This window comes from Podarcis vaucheri (assembly GCF_965113315.1).
Source record: "Podarcis vaucheri genome assembly, chromosome: 7".
In the NCBI taxonomy this organism is placed as follows: domain Eukaryota; kingdom Metazoa; phylum Chordata; class Lepidosauria; order Squamata; family Lacertidae; genus Podarcis; species Podarcis vaucheri.
In genome coordinates, this window is record NC_138765.1 from 16,171,715 (window position 1) to 16,180,806 (window position 9,092).

The 9,092-nt window shown below is 41.3% G+C and overlaps 1 long non-coding RNA gene across 1 annotated transcript; it reads right to left on the reverse strand.

Annotated features, from left to right (window-relative positions):
- Positions 1-3,618: 3,618 nt before the first annotated feature.
- LOC309537983 lies at positions 3,619-7,948 on the reverse strand. Its single transcript, XR_014222079.1, has 3 exons — positions 7,831-7,948; positions 5,797-5,946; positions 3,619-3,750 (listed from the first exon to the last, which is right to left on the reverse strand). It is a non-coding gene; the product is annotated as an uncharacterized lncRNA (long non-coding RNA).
- Between the last annotated feature and the right edge of the window lie 1,144 nt (positions 7,949-9,092).

Consider the following 9,092-nt stretch of genomic DNA (forward strand, 5'->3'; position numbering starts at 1 on the left):
TGGTGTGCCATCATCACAGATTGGGTTACGTGGATCCCCCCCCAAGTTATTTCATAGTGGCCCTTGGAGGTGGGACATCTGAGATGGGTCTTTTAGGGTGGAGTGTCATATGACATCTTTAATCAAACTCTAGAAGGGTGGGGCATAACCAATAGACAGGCGGTAGTATACTAATACTACTGATGCCTGTTGTATGCATGACCAAAGTATCCTGCCAGGCTGCTCAATCAGAGGAATTGTGGGGGGGGCAGTGTCTATGGCACCCTGTCTGAAGGCAACTAGGAGAGACCTATAGACCAGTTGCCATGCCCATCAACTTTGGGAGGGACCGGCTCCCTCAGGCATTTTATGGGGGGGGGTGAAGACCCCTTGCCACCTTGGAATTACCTCCTATGTAACCTGGTGTTTGTTCAGTGAAGGTCAGAATGCATATACTTTCTCTTAGGTATTTATTGATAAAATTTAAAAATGGGATGGAGGTTTAAAGGAGATTTTTAACATTAGAGAGCCTCCATCTTGGAATAAGATAATACTACAAATTATTGATGATTATGATCTTCCTTAAGATATTCTTACTGTGTTAGATATTGAGGTGACACCTTGTCATATGAAATTTCATATTTAGAAGCATCATTTCATGGTCAAATGTGCTCCTTGGAAAGTCTGTCCCAAGACATGTTGGCAGGTGAAGCAAACCACAAAATAGTGCCCCGCCATTCCAGGGAAGAAGAGATAAGTGCAGATCGACATCCGGAACAATGCGAAGGGTGAGGAATAAAGATCACCACTGGAAACAAGCATAGCAGGAGACCAGAAGCGCCTCCAATTGGCCAAGAGGCCACTGAAGAGGCAACCTGATTGCGGGGGAGGGGCAAATCTGGTCTTTAAGAAGCACAGTGCGGCTGTTGTTGCCACTGTGCCAGCAGCAGGGGCAAGGAATTCCTTGGAGACCAGATCTACTGCCCCTATGGACCCAGCCACCTAAGATGGTTGCCTCACCTTGCCTCATGGGGGGGAGGGGGAGACAGTCCTGCACCTTCGTATGCCAAAGTACCCATTCAGGCCCCTCACTATGTAAGCACATCACAAATACCAAATGGGGAAAAGCTTTTACAACTCTGTCATAGTTGAAGGCTGCTCTCGCCAGATCCCCTATGTCATATGCCTATGAAAAGCTAAGAGGCCCGAATATTCACACAACTACTTACTGGTTTGTTCCATCTATGTGGACTTAAGAGAAGCTTTGTTCAAATATTTAAATCTCCCAATTGAGAGATGGATTGGTTATATGATTAACTATTTATTAAGGGACAAATCCCCTTAGCCCTCTGAAAAATTGATCTGTTTTGCCTTTACAGTTACGATTATAAGGAGAAAGGTTTGTAGGGATCAGCGCTATTTTTCTAGATTTGCCGGTGCCAGAGTTCACCACGAACTTGTTCCTTGTTCTCTTAGAATGGCAATGGAACTAATCTGAGAGATGCCTGAGCTGAGCTCCAATGAACTCTGCCTTAAAATATGCCCTAATTTAAATCTTTCAAAGGAGAAACCTCTTATCTAAGGAATCATCTGATTGTAATAAAAATTTTAGTTGTGCATTGTGTTAATTTTGTTTTTATTCTGTTTTATGTATTGCGTCTTTCGTAATCGGTGTGGCTAAACAATAAATGATAATTGCATTTGTATCTGAAAGAAAAAGATCTGAGAACCAGCATTTGATTCTCCATAACCATTTATTTTGCATTGTAATCATCATAATGAAAATTTAACTACACAAGGAGGAGGTCTACACTTTCCCATTCACTCTTCATGCTTAGGCTTGTGTGAGATTCGTGAAGCATTGTAACAACTTTTTTGGCTCGCAGAAAAGATAAAGCTCGCATCTCCGAGTAATTTTCTTTGCTTTTTCCCGAAGGCACAAAAATCTGTTGTTCCACAACCTTGGAAAGTGAAACTGTGGTGTTGAAATCCACCTGGGGGGGGGGAGAAATGTTGACATTAGTCCTTTACTCAGGGACTAGGAGATGGTGCCTGTGATGGTGAATGATAATTTTAATAAGTTAGTTTTTAAACGAGTATATTTAAGAAATCATAATTTCGTCAGAACATGAATATACAAAATTTTCAACATTAGAAGTTCAGGTAAAAAAGTTAGATCAGATATAATTTAAAATTGCTATCATACCCAAAGGACTCTCAAGACACAAAGATTTTTAATAATAATGAAATCAGAGAATTTGAAAACAGGCCTAATTGATAAGATTAACCAAATCAAATTCTTGTGGGCAGGTGAGTAGCAATAAAATGGGAGGAATTCTATCCCCCCCCCATCTCCTGGGCATATTAAAAGTCACATGCTATGGCCACACAGCAAGATCTGAGAACAACACTCCCACCTTGGTGTCTGAACCTTGAGTGAACCTGCCATAAGTCAACAGGGTGATCCAGCAGCAAAAAAAGCTGGAGTTGCACTTCATTGTCTCTCAGGATGGTTGGGTGCCAACTGAGGCTCCCTCATTGCCCCACTGTGATCTAAGTATCCAGAGAATCCGCCTTTTATTTTACCATATCGATTTTCATGTTAAACACGTCAAACATAAAGCAGGTGAAAACTACAAATCCCAAGGGCCAATCAGGTATTCACCTCAGAATTCTTACTCAACCCTTAAAAGAGAAACTAGCAAAGCCAAGGCTGTAAAGGGAAGCAGAAATAAGAGACGAAACCATGTAGGGCAGAAGCATCACAAATGGGCTGGAAATTGCCTCTGTTCTCCTGAGGCAAATCAGTCATATGCCCCTATACCATTCATTTCAAATTCCCTCCCAATGTAGCATTATTCCTGAAAAATTTGCTGATAGGGAGGTCTCCATCTAAAACTGGATCTAGACACATCAAAAATTGATTTACAGTGGTACCTCGGGTTACAAATACTTTGGGTTAAAGTCTCTTTACAGATGTAGCTAAATCATGACATCAACAAAATAATGTATGGTTGTAGAAAGGAACATATCCTCTCTCTCTTCCTCCTTTTGTGTATCCCCTAAATGAATTCTGAGGTTTTTCCCAATTCTGTGGAGCAGATTTTGGGAGGATTCAGAGCACATACATGCAAAAGAGAGAGGAAATTCTCTTGCACAACTGTAAATCTTTACACTAATGGTCTGAGTTAACCAGATACTGCTCATTGTCACAGAATTTAAGGAAATGTAATACATTCCTTTTACATAATAAATATTTGTTTTGAACAAGACGGACACATTTTGTCCTGGACTGCATCCCAGTGGTGGAGAGATCCGGATTCAACTGGGGTGAAGCAATCAATGCATTTTTTTTACTTTGTTCAGAAGGGTATTTTATATACACATCTCACTCTGAATCCTCTTTCCAGACAAGCAAGTGGCATTATGAGAGTTAAAGGACACAGACCAGGCAGGCAAAACAATACGGAAGGGTGCAGAGTCGGGTCAGTGAGAGATATGATCCCTCTCATTGTTCGTGCAGCATGCAAGGGAAAAGGAGGAAGGGAGAGAAGGAGACAAGGAGAGAGTCTGCATGACCAAGAATTACTAGGCCTTTTTTCCTTGTCTGAGTAGCAATGTTACCGGTAATAACACTTAGTTTGGATTGAATGCACTGGGTTTCATTCTCAAGGCAGTTGATGGTCTTCTCACTTTTACACATTATGGTTCCTTTAGAAAAGCAGGATGGGCAATGCAAACCATTTTCAGCCATTATGTTGCGATCAGGAACTGCCAAAATCAAAAGTATAGTGAGCATGTTAATGTCTTCGTCTGTTTTTGTATCTCTGTGTTGTATTAATGGAATCCACCCTAGGGCCTTCCAGTTTTGGTGGGGCAGCTGCAAGTACTCTTGGATAAAATATAGTCTAGACACAATCTGGGTTCAGGACTGAGCATGGGACAAAGTCACCATTGTTCTCTGAGATGAATGACCTTTACATAAAGGGGGGTGGGGGAGTGTGAACTTTCTTCCCTTCTCAATCTCTCAGAAGGTTTTCCTGTCATTGATTATGGTGTAGCCTGTATGAAAAGGTATACTCTTAGTCCCTTATCTTTGTACAGAGATTCTTTCTGTCTTCTGCACTTTAGCAATGAACTAACTATCACTTTCTGTGAATTCCCTGAGACCTGCAGGTACAGGGCAGTATATAATTCAATAAATTATAATAATTAAGAATAACTGCCAGCTTAGACAGTGCTTATTTTGTCAATTAAAAGACTGACCAGAAACAGTTCAAGGGTCATTTAGGAGGACACCTGGATAAGATAGGTGGGTTGTAACCTTCTAATTTGGACCATCAAATTGAATGTTATCTTAAAGGGACCATAACCTGTTTATGAGCTGTTCATGCACCTAGGTATCCAATTATATTGCATGAAATATCATTCACGGCTAATTATGCATAGGGAATGTTATAAAGGCATCTTGAAGATTGTATTCTTATTCCCGATTTTTATTTTTATTATTTTACTTATCCACTTGGTTACTTAATGTAGGCAAAGTTCCTAAACTGACATAACTGACACTTCTTTAGACACTTCTAAATCCTAGAAAATCAACATGACTCATGTCAGAATAAATCTACTTCTGAGGTAACCGTTTTGGGGAAGTGGGTCATTAAAATAGCAGATTAGCACAGCAGCACAACAAAGGAATGGAAGCTGCTCCCTGTGTAGTAATAAAACCAGGATTAGGTTTTATTAGAATATGAGGAATGTGACCATTCCCAGGAAAATACAAACTGCCAAGGCAAGGATGCTGCTGTGCCTATGAGAGGGACAGGACATATTCTGGTGGATGTCTTCATTGTAGGCCTCAGGTTGTATATATTTATGCATAACCATATATCATAAAGACACCAGAGTGCATTATGGTCCCACAGGAAACACAGAGCCTGGGTTACAGCATGCCTGGTACCCATGGAATCTCACATCACTTGGCTATAGGGGCGATGTGTAACCATATCTTAACATACAGCAAAAACATGGCAGGGACAAGTGGCACTGGCACTGTGCAGGATCAGACCCTCCCACCTATCAGTAGGATGATCTGATCCTGCATGGTGCTGCTTTGAGGGGCAAAAAGAAGGAGAGGCCTGGTTGGAAAGGCAACCCATCCCTTCTCTGGCAGACGTAGCTGCCAAGTAAAAGGTAAAGGGACCCCTGACTATTAGGTCCAGTTGCAGATGACTCTGGGGTTGCGGTGTTCATCTGGGGTTGCGGTGTTCATCTCAATTTATTGGCCGAGGGAGCCGGCGTTTGTCTGCAACCAGCCTCCAGGTCATCTGGCAGCACGACTAAGCCACTTCTAGTAAACCAGATCAGCACACAGAAATGCTGTTTACCTTCCCGTCGGAGCAGTACCTATTTATCTACTTGCACTTCTTGCTTTTGAACTGCTAGGTTGGCAGGAGCAGGGACCGAGCAACGGGATCTCACCCCATTGCCGGGATTTGAACCATCGAACTTCTGATCGGCAAGCCCTAGTCTCTGTGGTTTAACCCACAGCGCCACCCGTGTCTCTAGCTAGGTCCCTCTTCTTCACAGTTTCTCCTCATGACTGCCTCCCCGTCCTGCCTGACTCTCCATCCCTTGAGAGCCCCTAATAGTCCTGAGCTGCTCAACCCAACCTGTAGCCACCTGGAGCTGTCTCACCCCATTTGAATGAGCCACAGATTCTCTAAGTGCTGCTGATTGACTAAGGATCCAGGCCATGGCCAAATTCAGTGAAAAACCCTAACATGTTAATGATTCTAAATTGATGCAGAAACGTACGGCTGAGAGTTGCATTGTTACACAGGTCAGTCTTGCAGCAGTGCTTCTTCATCTGAAAGAATTTACCATCCCCTGCAGTGAAGCTGTAATTGCCTGAGTAACAGTATTCGGATAACGAGCATTGCTTCAAAAGTTGCTCTTGGAATTTCACTATGAAAAGAATTTGAAAGAAATATTTAGATATGGAGGTTTATTGCTCCTAAAACACATTCATTGTAATGGTTCCAATTTTCTGTAATGTCTGAATGAGAGCCTTTTCAAACAAACAACATGCAAAATATTATTAAATTCTGCATATCTAAGGTGATGGGCTTTATTAATTTATATATACGTACACACACCTATATATCATTGAAAGAAAAATATCAAAATGATTCCACTCATAATACATAAAGCATACAATAAAAACTTTGTAAAAAGAAAAGAAACAGATATCAATTAACCAATGGAAAGGTGTATTCTGAATGGCTTGTATGAGCCTGGTGGAATACACATTTTTCTGCAGGCATTTAAAAGATGCTTGCCAAGGATGGGTTGAATAATAGTGAGACAAGAGAAGCCAATATAAGTCAGATGATACTACCCTGGCCATGGCTAAGTTCCTCTCAGAAGTAATAAGAAATAGAAACCTACATACTGTAGATAAAACAATGTGACCACCTTTTAATCTTCCCTGTATTTCTTTTTTATTTTGCTTTTGAAAATGATTTTGTGGGTCTTTCAACCGAAATAAATAATGTTCTTGTTCTTGGCAGTATAAGTTGCATTTTCAGCTGAATTTGGGGGAACCACTTGAAGCAGCAATTTTGCAGAGCCATTTCAATGGCTTTTGTTTGATTTTCTCAATGCAAACAGCTAGAAGTCTGTAAAATTTGATAATAAACCCAATTTGCAATGGGGCGTGAATAATTTTGATTGCAACCATAGTTTGTAAAATACAACCAAAGCTGTCAAAGCTTTATTATGATCATAAAAGGTAAAGGTAAAGGGACCCCTGACCATTAGGTCCAGTCGTGACCGATTCTGGGGTTGCAGCGCTCAGTAAAAGGCATTAAATTTGAAATGAATGTAGAACTTCATTTCAGGTCCAATCTGCAGCATGAAGAATCAAGGCTTCTTCTATACTTCTGACAATACATGTGCCATACACTGCATTCTCTCTGCTAGTCGATCATAACCATTTACAGGGCAGGAAAATACTTCCCTGAACTCCTGTTGCCCAACCCAAGATACTTGGCAGAGGTTTAAAGACTGTCTCAAGGCAAATAAAAAAAAATAATGTAGCATCAACACTGACAACTGGGAAACACTGGCCTGCAAGCACTCCAGTTGGAGAACAGCCTTTAACAAAGGTGTCATAGGCTTTCAAGACACTTGAACTCAGGACGCAAGGGAGAAACATGCTAGCAGGAAGGCATGCTTGGCAAATCCACACCTTGATCAACTCCTGTCTGGAAACCAATGCCCCCACTGTGGAAGGACGTGTGGATCCAGAATTGGCCTCCACAGTCACTTACGGACTCATTGTTAAAACCGTGTTTATGGAAGACAAACTTACTCAGCTACAAGTGATCGCCAAGGAAGAAGACTTGGCAGTGCACTTCAACTGCACCAACCTCACTGTCCCATTCCCCCTCTCCCTCCAAGTATGTAGCAATGATGTAGGAAAAGATGGTCAAGTGAGCACCACCATCCCACCCAGAATAGCCCCAAGGTTTTTTTGGCACTTGAGGCGAACCACAAAATGGCAACTGCACACTCTAGGGAAAAAGGGATGGAAGATGGAAATCTGATGCTTGTGATCAGGTGATTTTAAATTCCCCATTTTCAAATGTTAGTGATTCCTTACTGCAAGATTGAGAAGCTATGATCTTCCAGATGCTGCTGGACTACATCTCCCATCATCTCTGACTGGTGGCCAAGATAGATGAGGCAGATGGGATTTCTCATTCATCTACAGCTTATGTGCCACAGCTTCCTTACAACTAATTTAGTAATTCTAAAAACAAAAGACAAAAAACAGATAAATCTTACCTAGATTTGTACGCAGAACACTGGCAGCACAGGAATCTTTATCAAATTTACAATTTTTTCTTAAATATCCATCATATGTCAGTCCAGTCGTGTTAAATGCCTCTATGCACTTCAGAGGCAATGCTGAGGACAGGAGCAAAAGATTAGTTCATGGATTGTTATTGTCATTAACATTATTATTATTTGGTTTTGAGGTTTCCTTCATTTGACACAGAGAAGGAGGTGAGAGAGAATTAAATCTTTTAAATGAAATGGGGTTCAAGTTAACAAGATCTTTCAATAAAATGAAATGAGTAAAAGCCATTGGCCAGAACACTGGTTTAATTATTTCCAAGAGGTAAATCCTCCCTGCCCCATGGCCCATTTCCCCTCCCATCCACTCTATCACTTCAATGCCTCCCCTCCCCTTACTGTTCAATTACAATCTTAGACATGAGCTTAGATAAAGGAGCAATGGCCAAATGAGCAGGAGGAAGGCTTATCCCATCATTTAGGCATGATAAAAAAGCATTGTGGAAACTGGGTACCCTCTGCAGGAAAACTCTGTCCCATCACTTACTAGACCTGTTGGGGAGCAGATTTTGCATTTCAACCAGTTTTAAGCAGAGTTAAATGAACAGGGTTAGATCCAGGTTAAGAGAGTTGGTCTTTAAGGGTTCTACTAGCTATGCTAGGGCAACTCACCTATGAAAAATGTTGACGAAGTTTTTTATTTTATTTTTTGAGGGGGTTAGGACAGTTAAGGGGGGGGAGAGGGGACGTCCTGGAAGCACATACTGTTCTGCATGACATGGACAAAGTGGAAATACAAACATTTTGATCCCTCTCTCGTAAGACTTGAATGGCCTCACAAAAGGTTTAGGCAAATGATGCAGAATTAGGCTACCAGTGGCTACTAAACATAGTACCTTCAGTTACTAGCATATTTCAAATATCATTTTAAAATTCTATCCATTTTAGTTGCTCTTGGCTTCTATTTTTTTTGATTTATTTGTTTTCTGCACTTGCCTCCAAGCAGCTCAAGGCTGTGTACATGGTTCTCTGCTCCTCATTTTATCCTCACAAGAACCCTGTGAGGTAAGTTAACCTGAGGTATAGTGACTGGTCCAGGATCTCCCAGTGAGCTTTGTGGCTGAGTGGGGATTTGAACCCTGGTCTCCTGGATCCTTGCCTGACCCTCTAATTACTACAACACAATAGCTCTCTTAAATTCAGCTCTCCGGATTCCTCTGTCCTCTAAATATTATTACTGTAAAAGTTCC